A 19,687-nucleotide genomic window follows, 5' to 3' on the forward strand; every position below is an offset into this window, starting at 1 on the left:
GAAGCTAGGGAGGATTTTCCTGTCCCCCATTGATCTAGCAGACATGGTGTGAAGCAGAGCAACATCAGAGCATAAAGTTGGGGACGGATGAGAAGAGGAAGGAAGGAAGGGGACACAGACTTGTGGGATCTCCCGAAGAGAGCCCTGCTAGACTCAGTGGTTTAGTCCTCAAGGGGACGTCCGCCCACCTCACCTGCCAGCTCAGAGCTGGGAGCATGTGACAGGGATGGAGCATTTCCTGGAGGGAGTCTGGGGAGGGGCTAGTCCACCTCTGCAGAATCCTTGGTGTGTTAGGAGGGTCGCCCGACCATGCCTGCAGCCCTGTGGTCCAGCCCTTTCCCTGCACAGCTCTCTCGGGGCTCTTGCTGCTCATGCCTCGAGACTCAAGGACCTCAAGTTTAGGGCCTTGAAGCAGGTCCCAGACCTCAGCGAGACTGGTGCTTTTGGACAGGCAGCTGGGAATAGCGGTGCTCTGCCTGGCACACCGTTTTGACACTGGTGTTCTCGTTCGTTCTGGGATCAAGAGATACTACCGTGCCAGCAAACACAGATTTTTTTTTCTTTCTATCCAGGTGAATCACTTTTTAAATAAGAATAGGACCTTGGTAGCTGGTTGATCTTGGCCTTGAAGCTGAATCGCTCCAGGTCTTGGTGCTTGCTGAGGGCCTCTTCCTATTCCTGTTGACCGTTCTTGGGAGAGACCCATATGCCTGCATTAGCCAAGGCAGAGACACAGATGTCAGTGTGGACGACAGAGCTGCAGGTCCTGCTCCTCACGTCTGCACTTGTCAGTCAGGGCCAGATCCAGGAAGAAGCTGGGCTCTCCTATGGGACACCAAGGACAGCAAGGCTGAGGTCTGGGACCTGCTTCAAGGCCCTAAACATGAGGTCCTTGGTTCCCCACCGCCACTCAGGCCACTCAGCAGACAAGGGCTTCAAGAAGCCCCGGAGCAGCCTACTTCGCTCCCTTGTAGTCACCCACCGACTCACCCATTCAACGTCTCTTTTTAGGAAGATTTTGTGAGAAGCAGCCTAGCTTCCGCATAAGTGATGGCATTGCTATGCGGTAGGTGTATGGATGAAGGAAAACGCAGTGTTGTAGCATGGCGTCGAGGCGGAGGTGACTGATGGAGGGGTGCTGTGAGCCAGCATCCCCAGAAGGATCTAGGGTCAGGGGAAGCTTCGCTTTGAGGTGGGCCAGTCATTACTGTCGGAAACACCTCAGCTGCACTTTAAGAGGAAATCTGATTTCATGAAGGGTGCCACCAGGAACATGGACAGCAAGAACCACAGGGAGATCTACTGAACTTGGGGTTGATTTTGAGTAGCATTTCTCCAGAGTTCCAAGTTAATGCCTTCACCTTCAGTGATGTGACCAGCAACCACCACGCAGGTGCATGCAGCTGCACTTCCTTCACCGATGAGGGTGCTGTCCTCTACACCGCATGCCAGTTCCGGCCGTCTGTTTTAGGGAATCAGGCCATGAAGAGATCATGAGAATGAAGAGGGGATGGGAAGAGGCATCAGGAATGCACACAAGGAGCATGAACACCTCCTCAGTGACTGAAAGAAAAAAGTGCCCACGTTTCTTTGCACCGATTTTGCATTCCTCTTGGATTCGGCTCAGCTTTGGCCATTTTCTGCCCTTCTACCTCAGTGAGTTTTGCTGTCAGTGGCCAGGGCAGGAAGCCCTCTTAGGGAGCAGGCAGAGAGGTGACACAGTCTCCCTGGGTCGTACAAACGTGGAGCCCGATGAACAAGTGAAGCTGGTGGGTGTTCTCTGCCTGGTGCTCACCCAGATCTAGCTCTGTCTCTCACCGGGAGCCAAGGCTGGCTTTCACACTCCTGAAAAAGTTCGTTGGTTTTCTCACGTTCTGTTCCCTGAGCAGCCAGGCGGTGTGTCGTTTTAAATAATGACACTGTACAAATGGCAGTTCAGTCTCAAAGGAAATGCCTCGCCTAAGAAATAATCTCACCATGCCAATTGTGGGATAATCATTTTCCCACCAAAAACACTAGGAAAATGTTGGCTTTTAAGACACATAAACAGCAGAAATGCGAATTCACTGGCTAATGCCAGTGGAGAGGAAAGAAAGCAGCTTTCCTTGGGATGGCAAGCTGAGGACGCTCAGCTTCCGCCTCACGTTTTCCCAGCAGAGTTTCCCACAGCTGCTTAGGCACGGCTCCTTGTGCTTTTCAGAGGTGCTGGCATCGTCAGCACCATCTTGCAGGTGATGCTCCTGAGGCTCCCAAAGTTTGGGTGTCTTTACCACACCACCGCAGAGGGTCGGTTTTGGGGCAATCAGACCCCCCCAGTGACACACTACAGTTGTTCCCACCATTTTGACCCTGCCTTACAATCTGCAGTGACAAAGGGACTGACTTCCTCCTCTCATGTTTTCTGCTTTTGCTTGTTTGGTTTTGCTTACTGCCTGTAGCAAGTTGCTGGAGCCAATTTGTATTCAAATTCAAAGCCAAGCTGGCCTTGCTCAGCAGGAGTTGGCAAGTGCGTTCAATTTGTGACGCTACCGCACACGTCCTCTCTTCGGAGAAGGTCTGGACGTGGACTAGAGCCACTGCTCCCCCATCAAAGAAAAATGCCTCCAGTCACCTCTTGGCCCCTTCCCAGTATCACCATTTGTTAAGCGGGAAGTTGCGAATGCCTCATTTATTGTCATCTCTCTCATGTACCGTCCTCTAAACACATTGAAGTCTCTGTGGATTGGTTATTGCTTTGTCTAGCTAACTGCGTCACCCCCCAAATCTCACCAAATGCTAGGCTGCACTCTAATGTGGTCTCACAATGAGAGTTAACTTTTCTCTTATGTGATGTAAACAAATAAGAACAAAACTAAAACCTAGTGGTCCTCTTCTGTGTTTGGTAGAGAAGTAAAAACAGATGCAATCATATCAACAAGATGTAATCCACAAACACCAGATATATCCTGTGTGAGAGGGAGGGTACTGTACCCCAGAGTCCATGGATCAAGGCTTACTTCAAGGGAGCCTCTGTTTACAAAGTTAAATTTACCTTGATGCCTGGCCACAGCACCTAACATTAAAAATATTAACACAGGGTTTCTGATTCCAGACAAAACAGAGTAAGTGCCTTCTGCCTATTCCTCCTACTAATTGCAACTGAAAACCCTGGACAAAACACATAAAGCACTAACTACTAGAAAGTTGGAGAGAAGAAGATGGATAGCTAGAGACTCTGTAATTTGAGAATAACCCCAGATGTGTTTTGTGTTGGGATGGGGAGAAGGAATGTTTGCTTCCCATATATCCTATTCTGGGCACTACAAAGCCCCCAGACTTGGCAATGCCAACTAGCTCAGACAATTAAAGAAAAAAAGCCCCAAGGAAAGCCTGCCTATCTAGCTAAAGGACCAGGAAAAGGGTGGTCCTGTATGACAGGACTCTTTTGACTATGTCCACCCTCTGCCAGGCAAATATAAGAAACAATTCTGCAACCATCTGCCTCCCATTGGGTGCTGTGGCTGTGGAGGCTGTGACCAGAGCCCCATGGACCATTCTTCCCTGCATGAAGGAGGCACCACACCATTCCCTCTCCACCTGCCATGGGTAGAGGGTGCGGTGAAACCCTGCCCACAATCCCGACTTGCACTAAGTGAATGTGAGCAAAGCAGAAACATCCCAGCCCTTCCCTAAGGGGCCATTACAGAGAAGAGGAAGCCAAATGAAAGGGGGCGGTAGGCGGAAGATATTGGGAAGATTCTGTCAACTTCTCTGAAGAAAGGGATTTTTAAAATTTATGAATAAAGTTGTGGGAAGACCCTCAAGTGGTCTGTGAATGAAATAGGTTAGAATTAACACAGCAATAGGTTTGAGAGCCAAAATAATACTTCGAAGATTTCAGATTGCCCTCTGGGTGGTATACAAGTGGGACAGCGGAGATAGCACTATAAAGGCTTTGAAAACAAAATTGACATTTAAACTACAAGCCCACAAAAGTAGGCCATGATGTGTATTCTGAACCTAAACAGGTTGACTGCTTACTAAAATAGATATTGTATAGGTTTCTATTATATCTCATGATGTGATACATAAAGTGTTCAAGAGCTAATCCAACATAATTCTTCATACTAAGTATCAGAAAAATGCCAACTCAAATAAGAAAATAAAATCAACAATTACCAACACTGAGATAACATAGATGTTAGGATGATCTTATAAGGATTTTTAAGTAGTCATCATAAAACTGCTCCAACAAATGATAATAAATACCCTTGAAACAAATAGAAAATTGTAAACTCTCAGCAAAAATGGAAGCTATAAAGGAGAACTAAATTGAAATTTTAGACTAAAAAATATAATAACCAAAATAGTTGATTTTTTTTCTAGAAGCTGAGTCTTGCTCTGTCATCCAGGCTGAAGTGTAGGTGTGCAATCATAGCTCACTGCAGCCTCAAACTCCTGGGCTCAAGCAATCCTCCTGCCTCAGCCTCCTGAGTAGCTAGGACTATAGATGTGTGCCACCACATCCAGATAATTAAAACAATTTTTTTTGTAGACATAAAGTCTTGCTTTGTTGCCCAGACTGGTCTTGAACTCCTGGGTTCAAAGGATCTTCTTGACTTGACCTCCTAAAGTGCTGGGATTACAGGCATAAACCACCCTTCCTGGCCCAACAAGCAGAATTTTAAAACTCACAGGATGAGTTCAATAGTAGAATAGAAATGACAAAGGAAAGTGTTACTGAACTCAGAGATAACTCAATAGAACAATTCCTATTGAGTTATTTTTTTAATGAGTCTAGATAATTATTCTATTGACTTATTCTAGATAATTATTCTGAATAGAATGATTTTCTAGATAATAGAAGAGAAATAAAATAGAATAAGTAGAAATAAATTAGGTTAGCTCCTAATCTATTTAAAAAGAAAATAGATTAAAAAAAAAATGATTCTCAAGGACCAGTGGGCCAGTGACACAAGATACAGCATTCATATCATCAGAGTCCTAGAAAGAGAAGAGAAGAAGTAAAAGTGAGCAAATATTTTTTGAAATAATGACAAGAAACTTCCCAGATTCGGTGAGACACGTAGACTTACAGATTCAAGAAGCTGAGCAAATCCAGAACAGGGTACATTTAAAGAAATCCATGGACAATCACATTTTTGAAAATTAAACACAAAGAAAGTATTTTAAAAGCAGTCATAGAGAATGATTATAATGACAGTGAATTTCCCATCAGAAACCATGGAGGCCAGAAGGAAGAGTCAGAATGTTTTTCAAGTGCTGAAAGAAAATACCCATCAACCCAGAATTCTATATCTAGCAAACTTCTTCAGGAACAAAAGTGAAATGAAAACATTCCCAAGTGAAGGGAAACAGAGAATTTGTTGTCAGAAAACCTGCTTGAAAAGAATTGCTATAAGAAGTTCTTCAAACAGAAAGGAAATGATAACAGATGGAAACTTGTGGAACATCAGTTATGATGAAAAAGAAATGAAAAGAGCAGATATCTAGATAAATATATATACTATCCTTCTTTTGAGTTTTAAATATTTTTTTATGATTGGAAGCAGAAAATTACAACAGTCTGAGGTGGTTCTCAACAAATGTAATAATATTTAAGACACTTCTGTCATTAAGGGGAGCGGTAAAGAAGCCTGTATGGAGATAAGGTTTTAATATTCATTCCACTTGAAGTAGTAAGTTGTTAATATTGGTAGAATGCAATGTGTTATATGTGCATATATGTCATAATCACTATAGCAAACACTTGAAAATACTAAAAAACATTACAGATAAATTAAAATAGAATACTAAAAATTGTTCTGGTAACCCAAAGGAAAGCAGGCAGAGGGAAACAAAGGAACAATAAAAGTGGGGAGGGAGAAACAAACTGAAAGCAAATAATAAAGTAGCAGACTTAAACCCTAAAATAACAGTGGGAGGCTGAGGCTGGAGGATCACCTGAGATCAGGAGTTCAAGACCAGCCTGGCCAACATGGCAAAAACCCATCTCTAGGCCAGGCGCGGTGGCTCAAGCCTGTAATCCCAGCACTTTGGGAGGCCGAGGCGGGTGGATCACGAGGTCAAAAGATCGAGACCATCCTGATCAACATGGTGAAACCCCGTCTCTACTAAAAATACAAAAAATTAGCTGGGCATGGTGGCGCATTCCTGTAATCCCAACTACTCAGGAGGCTGAGACAGGAGAATTGCCTGAACCCGGGAGGCGGAGGTTGCGGTGAGCCGAGATCGCGCCATTGCACTCCAGCCTGGGTAACAAGAGCGAAACTCCGTCTCATAAAAAAAAAACAAAAAACAAAAAACAAAACCCATCTCTACTAAAAATAGAAAAGATAGCTGGGTATGGGAGTGGGTACCTATAATCCCAGCTACTCGGGAGGATGAGGCATGAGAATCCTTGAACCAGGTCGGGGAATGGGGTCAGAGGTTGCAGTGAGCTGAGATCACACCCCTTCACTCCATCCTGGGTGAAAGAAAAGAACAAAATTCTATGTCAAAAAAGGGAAAAAAAACCTAAACCAATTATATGTGTTCTACAGAAAATTTCAAATATTGTGATATAAGTTGCTGAAATGTAAAAGTATGAAAATACATACTCTCTAAAGCTGATCAAAAGACAGATGGAGTGCGTTCATATCAGACGATGTAGACTTGTGCAAAGGAAAAAGAAGAACATTGCACAATGATAAGAGGGTGAATTCACCAAGAAGATGTAACAATGTTACACATCAAATAAGAGTTTCAAATATCTGAGGTGAAAGCTGATGCAGATGAATAAAAATATAGTCAGAGACTTCAACACTGCTCTTTCAGTAATTGAGAGACTACTAGACAGGATATCAAAAGCATATGGAAGAATTTAACACCATCAACCAACATGATCGAATTAGCATTATAGTACACTCCAACCAACAATGGCAGGATACACAATTTTTGTCAAGTGCACATGGAATAGTCACCAAAATAGACCATATTTTGGATCATAGAACAAATCTTGACATTTAATGAATTGAATTCAATACAGTATGCTATCTGACTCTTAGGTCAATAACAAAAAATAAGAAAATCTCCAAACACATACAATTACACACTTTTAAATAATCCAGACATCAAAGGGTAAGTCTCAAGAGAAAATTAAAATATATTGAACTTAATGAAATGAAAATAAATACAACGTAGCAAAAATATATAGGGTACAGCAAAAGCAGTGCTTAGAAGGAATTTTGTAGCACTAAATGTTTATATTGGAAAAGAAGAAAGCATTCAAGTCAATCATCTGAGCTTCTGTTTCAAGATATTACAAAAAGAAGTGGGGAAAAAAACCCAAAGTAAGCAGAAGATAAGAAGTAAAGCAGAAATTGATAAAACTGAAAACAGAAAATAGAGAACATTAATAAAACTAAAAGCTAATTCTTTGAAAGATCCATAAAATTGATGAACTTCTAAGAAGTCTGAAAGAAAAATGATAGAAGACACAGAATACCAATGTCACGAATGAAAGAGAGGGCCAGGCACAGTTTTTCATACCTATAATCTCAGCACTTTGGGAGGCTGATGTGGGCGGATCACTAGAACTCAGGAGTTTGAAACCAGCCCAGCCAATTGGTGAAACCCCATCTCCACTAAAAAAAAAAAAAAAAAAAAAAAAAAAAAAATTAGCCAGTGTTGTGGTGCACACCTATTTTCCTAGCTACTTGGGAGGCTGTGGTGGGAGGATCACTTGAATCTGGGAAGTGGAGGTTACAGTGAGCCGAGATCTTGCCACTGCACTCCAGCCTGGGTGACAGAGTGAGACTCCATCTCAAAAAAAAAAAAGAATATTACTACAGATTGTGTAGATACTTAAAGGATAATAACAAACAACTCTATACACATAAATCTGACAATTTTGATGAAACAAACCAATTTCTCAAAAACCACAAGCTACTAAAACTTACCCAATATAAAACAGATAATCTAAATAGTCCAATAACTACTGAAGAAATAGAATTCAAAAGTAAAAAAACTGTACCAATTATATGTGTTCTACAGGAAAATTTTCTGAAAAAGAAATCTCCAAGCTTACTGGCAATTTCTATGAACCACTTTGGGAAGAACTAACACCACTTTTAAAATAATCTTTTATATATAGTAGAAGAAAAAGGAGTACTTCATAGTTCATTTTATGAGGCCAGTATTAGCTTGATACCAAACCCAGATAAGGACAGAAAGAGAGGGAGAGAGAAACTCTTGACCAGTGCTCTACATGACTATAGACGCACAGTCCTTAACGAAATGCTAACAAATTGAATCTGGAAATATATGCAAGTGGTGATATACTATAAACAATAAAAATAATATTTTCGCTATTTGTAGATGACATAATTGTGTATGTAGAAAAATCCCATGATCTACACAAGAACTCCTAGAACTAAAATGTGAGTTTACTAAGGTGCAAGATTCAAGGTCAATGCACAAAAATCAATTATGTTTATTTAAATATACTAGCAATGAACACCTGGAAACCAAAATTTAAAACAAAATGCCATGTATAACAGCTTCAGAAACTGAAGTACTTAGGATACAGAATCTGTATGCTGAAATTGGAAAATGCTAATGAAATAAATCAAGGAACTCAATAAATGGAGAACATAAACATTCAGAAATCAAAAGACTCAACACAGTGAAGGCATCAGTTCTCTCAAAATTGATCTATAGGATTTTTGTAGATATATACAAATTGACTCTAAAATGTGCATGTAAAAGCAGTAGAGTGAGAATAGTTGAAACCTTCTGAAGAAGAAAAATAAAGTTGGAGTAATCACATTATCTGATTTTAAGACTATATGGTAGCAGTAACAGTGTGTATGATCACATAGATCAACGGAATAGAGCAGAGTCCAAAAATAGGCCCACAAAAGTATAACCAACTGATTTTTGATAGAGGTACAAAAGCACTTCAAAGAGAACCATGGTCATTTCAACATGGTTATTGAAAAATTGGTGGGCATTCATAGGCAGAGGAAAAAAAGGAAACCTTAATCTATATCTCACGCTTTGTATAAAAATTAACTCAAATTGACCATAGATCTAAATGTGAACTGTAAAACTAAAATTTCCCAATAAATACAGGAGAAAATCTTTGCAACTTCAGGTTAGGTGAGGATTTCTTTAGATAAGATGCCAAAAGTACAATCCATAAAAGAAAATTGTCAAATTGGACTTCATCAAAATTAAAAACGTTTTCTAAGTAAAAGAGACTGTTAGTAGAATAAAAAGACAAGCCACAGACTAGGAGAAAATATTTGCTAATCATGTATCTGACAAAGAATTTGCAACCAGAATGAAAAGAGAATTCTTTAATCTTGACAGTAGGAAAATAATGAGATCAATAAATGGGCAAGATATTTCAATGACACTTCATCAACTAGAATGAGTGGGTGGGAAGCAAGCATGTAAAAGATATTCAACATCTCTGGTCATTAGAAAAATACAAATTAAAGCCATGATGAGATACTACTGTACACCTATAATGAGGACTAAAGTAAAAAACATTGACCATACCAGTTGCTAGCAAGAATGTGAAGCATCTGGAACTCTCACATGTTGCTGGTGGGTTACAAAATGGTACAGCCACTCTGGAAAACAGCTGGGCAATTTCTTAAAACGTTATGCATACACTTACCACATGACCCAGCAATCACACTCTTGGTTATTTATCCTGGATAAAGGAAAGCTTATGTTCATACAAACACCCATACGCAAATGTTTATAGCAGTACACCAGCACTTATAGTGATGTGTTCATAACATATAAATAGGAGACAACCCAGATGTCACTCAGTGCTTAAACTGTGGCACATCCACACCCCAGAATCCTGCTTAGCAGCCACAGAGAACAAGCTATTGATACAAGAACCAATATGGATCTCAAGGACATTTTGGATCTCGGATGGATCTTAAGGGCATGTTGTAGAGTGAGAAAAAGAACTATAAAAGGGTTATATACCGTGTGACTTAGTTTACATAACACTTAAAACATGACAAAACTATAGTAATATAAAACTGATCAGTGACTGGCGAAGGAACTACAAAAGGTGGCACAGGGGATTTCACAGTGGGGATGGAATTCTTCTCCACCCTGATTATAATGGTGTCTGCATGAGTAGGTCAGTGTACTAAAATAGGAGATCTAAATATGGCCTATAGTTTGGGTATTGGTATTATATCAATATAATTTTCCTGGTCTTGATAATGTGCTATGGTTATTTATGTAAGATGTTATAATTTGTGGAGTTTGAGTGAAGAGTGCATGGGAACTCTACTATTTTTACAACTTCTTGTAAGACCAATGTTATTTCAAAATAAAAAGTGAAAAACAAAGCAAAACAAAAAATGGAACAGGAGCAATTTCTGGTTATTACTCTGCATAGAGACCTTCAGTATTTTACTTTGAACCATCACATTTATCCAATTCCTCTGAGAACATGTTGAGAGCAATGCAAGCAAACACTGTTGTGTCCAAAACACCTGTGTGAGAAGGCTGAGCGTCTCTTTTCCAGGTGCTGAAGAATCTTTAACCCTGCCTCATTCATCTGCTCTTCTCGTTTACTTCACTGAAAACCAGTGTTATGGAACTCTGTGGCTAATTTTGACCAATCATCCCATGTTTACTAAGCATAGACAATGTGTGTGCACAAAATGTAATTTATTTATTATTCTGGTATCCCTAGATGCATAGGTGCTCATAGATGTCAGGGCTATCCTTAGGAGGCTTAAGGGTCCAGGGCTAACTCCCAGGGTCAGAATTGAGGATAAAGCTGTACCCCCTTTTTTGCCCTAAAATCTCTCCCCTTGAGGTGGAGGTTGCAATGAGCTGAGATCGCCCCACTGTACTGCAGCCTGGGTGACAGAGTGAGACTCTGTCTCAAAAAACCAAAACAAACCAAAAAAACAAAAAAACTCTCCCCTCAGGGTTCCCACAGATGCTATCACATTGTGGTGTATTTGCTTGTTTTTTTTTTTTTTTTTTTTTTTTTTTTTCTGTGTGTCCCTTCTCACTGGGGTAAAGATACTGTCTTCTAGGAGATCTTCATCAAATTCTGGAGCTGCCATTTGCTGGGTAAGCCTCAGTTTCCTCATCTTTAAAGTGGTGATAAAGTAATCCCAGCACTTTGGGGGCCAGGGAGCATGGATCACTTGAGGTCAGGAGTTCGAGACCAGCCTAGTCAACATAGTGAAACCCCATCTCTATTAAAAATACAAAAAGTAGTTGAGCATGGTGGTATGCACCTGTAATCCCAGCTACTCAAGAGGCTGAGGCAGAAAAATTGCTTGAACTCGAGAGGTGGAGGTTGTAGTGAGCCAAGATTGTGTCACTGCACTCCAGCCTGGGCGACAGAGTGAGTGAGCCTCCATCTCAAAAAAAAAAAAAGAAAGAAAATGGTGATAAAGGCCGGGTGCAGTAGGTCACACCTGTAATCCCAGCACTTCGGGAGGCTGAGACAGTCAGATTGCTTGAGCTCAGAAGTTCAAGACCAGCCTGAGTAACATAAGGAGATCCCATCTCCACAAAAGATGTAAAAATGAGCCGTATGTGGCGTCACATGCCTGTGGTCTCAGCTACTTGAGAGGCTAAGGTGGGAGGATCACTTGAGCTCAGGAGGTCGGATTGCTTGAGCCCAGGAGGTCAAGGCTGCAGTGAGCCATCATCATGCCCCTGTACTCCAGCCTTGGCAGCAGAATGAGAGCCTGTCTTTTAAAAAAGCAGAAACACAGAAGTGCCTTTGGTCATCATGGTTGTCGCCCCTCCCTTCCCTCTACCTCCTGCCTGAAATCTGGATGTGATAGCTGGTGTTTGCCTCAGTCTTTGCTCGTGGGGCGACCTTCAGGCTGAAAGCCAGCAGCTAAAGATACAGAGCCCGAAGATCGAAGGCACCTCGTCCTGGATGCCTGTTGCTGTGCCAGCCCAGGACTCCCACTGGGAAACTTTCATGCAAGAGGAAAAGAAACTTGTATCTCCTCTTCATTTTACCTAGCAGTTGAACACAATTCCCAAAAGATACACTGCTGGGTTAGGTATTGCCCTAGCCTACTAGTCTCAAAACCCACTTCAAAAAGGCACGAGGCGGCTTTGGCAGGTATTGTTCCTCATGAACATATGCTGATTTCAAGAGAACCTTTGAAGAAGGACAAAGTTGGAATGCCTGCCTGAGAGGAATGTGTAGATGGGAAGGGACACACTTGGCCTTGGGATGGATAAGGGGGTGATATTTGACTAAATGCATTTGAACTTTAAGTCATACTCTTGGCATCCGTTGGTAGAGGGGTCACCTTCTTCCAGGGCGGCTCTCAGAGCCGTTTTCCCTGCCCAATGGGTCCTGGGAACTGAGCTGCCTGCTACACCCGCGAGACCCTGCCCACACGGAAGCCATGCCTAGCCCTAATGAAATAGAACCCAGGAGGAGGGCAACTCGACTAGCCTAACCCTCTTGAAGGGTGTATCTGTGGTAACTCGTGGCTCAGCTCCTATATCTCCTTTTGCCAGACACAGACTGCAGTGGGAAGAGGTTAAGCAATGGTCAGCTTTTTGCCTGATGTCAGTCCAGGGCCCTGATTTTTAAAAGAAACGGGATGTGTGGGGAGGGTAGAATCAAGTCCATTGAGGCCTGAGATTTGCCTCGGGAAATGCAAGGCTGTGCACAGCTCACAGTTCACAGACGGAGGAGGAGGACTTTCTCGAAACTCTCGGCTTGTTTATAGGTTGCAAAGTCTGTGTGTAGCTCTTCGTGTGAGGAAACCATGAGAAAGAAGTAGTTCTTGCTTTCCTGGGTGGCATCATGGCTCTAACGGTGACATTTCCACAGGACACGTCCTTCCCCCTGCCAGGCTCTGCTGAGCTCTTGCGCATGCGCTCCTCCCCTCCGCAGTCAGCTGAGCTCCTGCGCATGCGCTCCTCCCCTCCGCAGTCACGGGGACGGCCACTCGGGAGGCGCTGGCGGCCATTAGCGGTGTTATGGCTTCCAAACAAGTTCTTTGGTTTTGTTTCATTTCTGCGTGCGTAGGAGTGACATTTAATCCCATTCCTTTCTTCCTCTACCTTCGCCCCAGCACTCTGGCTTGATTTTACAGCTCGCTCCTGTGGGGGCCATCACCCCCGGCAGGCGGCCCGGGACTGCGCTCCAGCCCATGCCAAACTGGCGTAGGCCTTGCTGGTATGCATACGACTGGAGGGCACAATGAGGCTCTTCTCCCGGCTCCAGATACGAATGTAAATTAAACCTCATTTAGCCAGGCGCTCCCTTTTGATTTATTGGCAGATGCCTCTTGCTGTTAGAGCCTTGTTAAATTGCTCACAAGCACTTCACTGACCAGCTGTTCCTATTAAGCCTAAAGAGCGCCGCGGAGCCGGGGTCAATCCCTTTGCACTTTGGATGGTTCTTATGTGTCATCCCTGCGGAGCGGCCACAGGGAGGGCATTGTCCCCTGCTCCCTGGGGGATGGCTGGTTAATGGGAATGAGGGATTCTTGTGCCTGTGGGTGGGAATGGGCGGGGGCAGCCCTGCCCTGGTCAGACCTGGCTCTGTTCTGCATGTGGGGTTCCTGCCACGGCAGGCTTTGGATGAAGGCACAGGTCTGACGCCCAGTCCTTGGGCTATCAGGTAAGTACCTGCCCCACGGGTGAACAAGCGCAGCCCCTGTGTAATGTTCTCCCCACTTGCCAGCCAAGGATGTGATATCCCTGAGCAGAGCTGGCCTCCCAAGCCCAGGCACAGGCACACATCACTGCAGGTAACCTGTGTGCTCTGGAGAAGGAGGGAAACTCATGCTTATCGGTGGTCTCCCAGTTGTACTGGTGATATGTTGTGAGTGATACGTACTGGTGATATGTATTGATATGTTCCCCCTTTGTGAAGCTCAGGGCTGTTCACTTGTGCATGCTGCATCTCCGATTGAATAAGAAAGCGTCCCCATCCTGGTGGGGGCGGGCACAGCCCTGCACTGGGCCGCAAGCAACCTCCACTTGCAGCGTCTCCCTCTGTTGGCAGCTTTGTGTAGTGCAGGAGCTGCACGACTGCATTGGGCCTCGCATCAGTCACAGCTGGGACCAAGGGAGCATGACTGGCTGCCTAGGATTTTTCTCCATAATTTGCTTTCCACACTCCCCAGTGTGTCCTTATGCCTTCCTGTCTGATGCACTTATTCCCTTCTATTTCCTCAAACTGGAACTCCAGCAGGTCACAAGTGGTCTTCTCCCAGAGGACTGAGGCACAGAGTGTGAGGCCATCTATAGCAGAGCTCAGGATGTGGCCCCTGGACCAGGGATATGGGGGGCTCATGTGCCAGACCTAGGGGCCAGGGAAAGCCTTGCTTCTGAGTGGTCAGTGGTAGGGACAATGGTGGTATTGACACGTGTACTCAGGTAGGGGAGTTCAGAAAGTCATGGCCTCTGCTCCTGACCCTTTTGAGAACCTAAGAACTCTTCTGAGAATCCTCATCTGAGGCTCTTGTTCCAGCTTCAGAAGAGTCTTTGGATTTAGAAGTTTCAGCAAAATGTCTCAAGGGCAATATCCTGAGAATGGACCCATTACGTCCCAAGCTCAGCCTAGGACCACTCCCCCTGCAGCTGTGAACCCATGATCTAGAGCCAGGTCTGCTGTGAACAGCTTGTGGGGGTGGTGGTTAACATGTCCTGGGTGACAGGCCACATCCTGGGCCGAGTCTGCCTCAGAGAGAAACTCCACAAGGATTCTTCAAGACTGAATATTAGTGTGTGGGAGTATCCACGTTAATCCCCTCCTCTTCCTGTCCCCTCAAACACAAGGATGAACAACATACAATAAACCCCAGGCCAGAAGAGGGGGCTCCTAGATGTAACTTGTCCAGGGCCACACTGTCTTCTCTGAACTCAGACCCTCAAGGTGGGCATTGTGCTGTGAAAATCCCAGGCTCTTGAACTCATTGTCAGGGTTCAACCTGGGCCTCTGTGGCCAAACCTCCTTTCTCATGCCCCTGTCACATTCATGCTGCTTTCCCCAGATGCCACAAGGGAGGTCCAGGGGTAGGTTCAAGGTGGGCTGGGGCTCTCCGTTGCTCGCGGAGACCTCTCTGAGATGCTCGGCATCTTTCTAACCTTTTTGGTGCCAGCAATGGGCAGCATGGTATTTTCGGAAAAACAAACAAAAACCATGATTCTCCTTTACGTCCCACACTAATATGCATTCATTCTCCTAATGAAAACCTTATTTTTAACCTTGGCAAGAGTTTCGTTGTTGTCTTACTTTTGTTTTGTACTTTGTGATCAATGCCTTTCCCCGTGATGCCCAGTGGCTTTTGCGTCCTTTTCTTTAGAGGGGCGCTGGGCAGCTCTGGGTCCTCTGGCACAGCCCACACTCACCCAGGTCCCTTGCTGGAGCAATGCTACTGGTTCAGAACAAGCCTCCTATTAAGTCCAATTTGGGTGATTTTCTCCAAGTGCAGCCTTGCATTTCCCCTGTTGAAACTCATTCGCCATTTTGCTGTCCACTCACCAGCCTTGAAACAATTCTTGGTTCGTTGTTCCCTTTAGCTTAGTATTTCCTTGCAGACTTTGAAATTTCTTCTTCCCTTTCAGCATGGTTTTAAGTAGGTAAGTGTGTTCTGGTCTGAGTCAGACTTCTTCTCTGGATCCTTTAGGCTCAATTTTCTATACTTTTCTTTTTTCTCCACTGACCTTTCAAAAAATGATGATTGTCCATTAGGCACAGGGGAGGGAGAGAGAGAAGAGTTCAGCCTCCACCTTCCTTCATCTTCATTATGTCAGTTGCAGTTGGGACCTCACTTTGAGGAGGCAGCCAAAAGGCCTTGGGCTAGACAGTCAGACCTGCACTGAATCTCAGCCCCTTCTAGCTGAGTTACCTTGGGCAGCTTATTTAACGTCTCTGAGCCTCAATTTCCCAGCCATGAAATAGGGATACTAATCCCTGCATCAGAGAGCACCCACATAGAATACAAAGGGTGGAGCCATTTAATGGCCAGGGATGACAGAGTGTGGTATGGTTTAGCTCTGTGTCCCCACCCAAATCTCATGTTGAATTGTGATTCCCAGTGTTGGAAGTGGGGCCTGGTAGGAGGTGACTGAATCATGGGGGCAGATTTCCCCCTTTATTTTCTCATTTTTTTTTTTTTTAGCTGGGAAATGAGCTTCCTCAAAGGCTTGAGGGGAGGGTCAAAAACCGACCATTTCCGGGCAGGTCCCAGGACCAAAGATGTGAAGATGTCATCGAAGCATCAAAGGCCAGGCCAGGCTCCAGAACAAAGCTGAGCTGCAGAAGAACAGACTCAATTGACAGGCAGGCAAGGCGGGGGCGGGGTGGGGGACCTGGCTGGGCTCCTCTAGCTTCTTCTCTGTTCCCAGTTATGTGAGCTCATGGAAACCCTCCGCTTTGCCTAAACTAAAAGAAACAGAAAATGCAGAGGTGTGCTGGTAAGAAATAATACCAAAAATGGCACCAGTGGGTGGGCTTAGAGGTAAAAAGTACATTTGTGAAAAGTTGGGGTGGCTCATGATCCTTGCAAACCAGCAGGGCCCTGCCTGTGCATGAGGCATTGCTCTGAGCAGTCTACGTGCATGACCCCACTGCGTCCTCACATGGCCCTGTCAGGAAGGTGCCACTGTTGCCCCACTTTACAGATATGGGAGTTGAGGCAGAGAGATGGGTGAGCAGCTTAAGATACACAGTTGGGTGTAACACAGCTGCCCAGCTCTAGAGTACATAGTCTGGGCCACTACCCTAGGGGGAAGAAAAGGAGAGAGAGCAAAGGCAGAGCCCTGGGGCGCCTTGCAGGAAGGGCTACACACAGTCCTTAAAAGCGCCCAGTTCCTGAAGGACTGGCATATGAGGACCTGGAGAAGGGGCTGAATGCTTCTGCAGGGCTCCAGCAGCATGGGGGCTAGGCCAAATGGCTATTTAAAGGAACTCTGATGGAGCACAGCTCCAGGGAAGAAAAGGAGATGCCTTCAGAGGGGACATCCAGGGGAAGAACAGGAAGCTGAGGGCCATGCGAGATTCAAGGCTGCATTTTCTGCAGCAAACATTGAGAAGGGCTGGACTAAGTGTCACAGGCAGGCTCAGGAACCTGAGAAAAGGCCCTGAGCTGGAGCCACAGAGGCTGTGAGGATGGTAACTCCCTTCCCTCTCCCTCCCCTCCCCTCCCCTTCCCCTTCCTCCTCCCCTCCCCTTCCCCCTTCCCTCTCCTCTCCTCACCCCTCCCCTCCCTCCCCTTCCCATCCCTCCACCACCTGCCTGCCTGCCTTCCTTCCTTCCTTCCCTCCCTCCTTCCTTCCTTCCATCAGTCCTTTTATTCACCCATCCCTCTGTCTTTTCTTCCATCCTTCTTGCATTCATCCATCCATTCTTCATTCATTCATCAACTTATTTAGCAAATATTTGATTGCCTACAGTGGGTCAGGGACCAGTACAAAGGTCAAAGATGTCCCCAGACAATGGGGAAACAGTTACAAGCTGGTGGGGAAAGGAGTGGGATGGAGGTGTGCACAGTGAGATGGAAAAGGACAAAAGGGGCATCCTGACTGAATAGGGGTGAGATGGTAGGATGGGGCTGATAAGAAAGACTACCAGGAGACGTGGTACCTTAGCTAGGTATTAAGTGGAAGTTAAACTGGCAAATGTGGTGAAGGGAAGGGGGAAGGGTACTCCACACTCAGGGAACAGTGTGTGCGAAGACACAGATTTGGAAGAGAACGAGGTCCTGTCTGGGACCCGCAACAAGTCCATGCTGCCTGAAAGGTGGAGTGCATGTGGCAAGCACTGAGCAGGAGGAGTGACTGTCTGTGCCTGGACATAGGGCTTGACTTTTATTCTGGAGGCAGGAGGGGTTTTGAGCAAGTGAGGAAGTCTCTCCTCACACACCCTGAACAGTGGGCGTCTTATTTATCTTGCTTATTGTCTGCCATGCCGTGTAGACTGTAAGCCTCCCTGGACAGGGAGCTTTGTCTGCTTGGTTCATTTCTGTATTCCCAGCTCCTAGAGCATTCCTGGCACAGTAGAAGTTCTGTGACGTGTGGAGTGAATGACTTGATTTGTGTTTAGGAGGCTCAGTCTGACAGACATTGTTTGGAGCCCATAAGTGAAGCCGGAAGATGTTATGGGAAACCACAGAGGTGTGATGAGCTGAGAGACAACAGAATGTTTGAGCTGGCAGGGAGGGAAATGAGCCTTCTGCAAGTCCAGGCTCTTCAGAGATGCTGCCTGGTGCTCTCGTGCTCCATGTGGCTGACTGCTCCCTTCAACCTGGCACGCGGTGCGGTAAGGGTCCTCTGCAGCTCTGACTCCTCTGTGGGACTGGGAGGCCCATTCCTGGTCTGATGTGCACGTGCTCATGTAGTCAGCACATATTTATTGAGCACCTACATACTGTTTGAAGTGTTGGAACTATAGAAGTGGATAAAACAAGGCTGGGTACAGTGACTCACACTTGTAATCCTAGCACTTTGGTAGGCCAAGGAGGGCAGATCACTTGAGGTCAGGAGTTCGAGACTAGCCTTGCCAACATGGTGAAACCCCATCTGTGCTAAAAGTACAAAATCAGCCAGGTGTGGTGGCACGTGCTTGTGGTCCCAGTTACTCAGGAGGCGGAGGCGGGAGAATTGCTTGAACAGAGGAGGTAGAGGCCATAGTGAACTTAAATCATGCCACTGCACTCTAGCCTGGGTAACAGAGTGAGACTCAACCTCAAAAAAAAAAAAAAAAAAAAAATGAATAAAACAAAACAAAATTTCTTCCATGGGGCTTATATACTCACTGGGGAAGACATTGATTATGAATAAACACAATAACTAAGTAAATTATAGAGTATACATACTGGCCAGGGTTCCCCAGAGAAATAGAACCAATAGGATATATGCTTATCATATTGGGAAAGTGTGTATATATATCTTGGATAGGCCCAGGAGATAACTTATATTTTCCATATATTTAAAGAAAGTCATTGTAGAGAATTGGGTCACACCATTATGGTAGCTGAGAAGTCCCACAACCTGCCATTTGCAAACTGGAAAGCCAGGGCGCCGGCGGTGTAATTCCAGTTTGAGTCCAAAGGCCCGAGAACCAGAAGAGCCAGTGGGGTAAGTTCCAGGCTAACTGTGGGAGGAGACTGATAGCCCAGCTCAAAAACGGGCAGAGAGAGCAAGTTGTTTCCTACCCGCCTTTTGTTCTATTCAGGCCTCCACTGGATTGGGTGAGGTCTACCCACATTGGAGAGGACAGTCTGTTTTCCCCAGCCCGCCCATCCCAATGTCAGTCTCATCAGAAACACCCTCACAGATGCACAAAGAATGACATTTTACCTAATATCTTGGCACCCCACGGCCCAGTCTACTGGACACATAAAATCATTCATTGCAAAATATAGAAAGTGGTTATGTAGAAAAAATCCACAGCCTACAGGTAAGGGGGCCACCAGTGAGGGGTGGGGTGGTGTGAGGGTGCAGAGTGATGGTGGTCAGGCCGGGCCTCCCTGAAAAGGGGGAGGTGTGATCCTGGTGGACACCTGGGGGAAGAGTGTTCTGGGCAGAGAGAACAGCCCGAGCAAAGGCCCTGAGGCAGGAGCTGGCCTGAGGCACTGCCGCGTGGCTGGAGCTGGGTCGGTGAGGAGGGGTGAAAGAAAAGCCTGGAGGTCCACAGTTGTGTGTGCATGGGGGCAGG

This window comes from Saimiri boliviensis, chromosome 4, assembly GCF_048565385.1.
Source record: "Saimiri boliviensis isolate mSaiBol1 chromosome 4, mSaiBol1.pri, whole genome shotgun sequence".
Taxonomy (NCBI): domain Eukaryota; kingdom Metazoa; phylum Chordata; class Mammalia; order Primates; family Cebidae; genus Saimiri; species Saimiri boliviensis.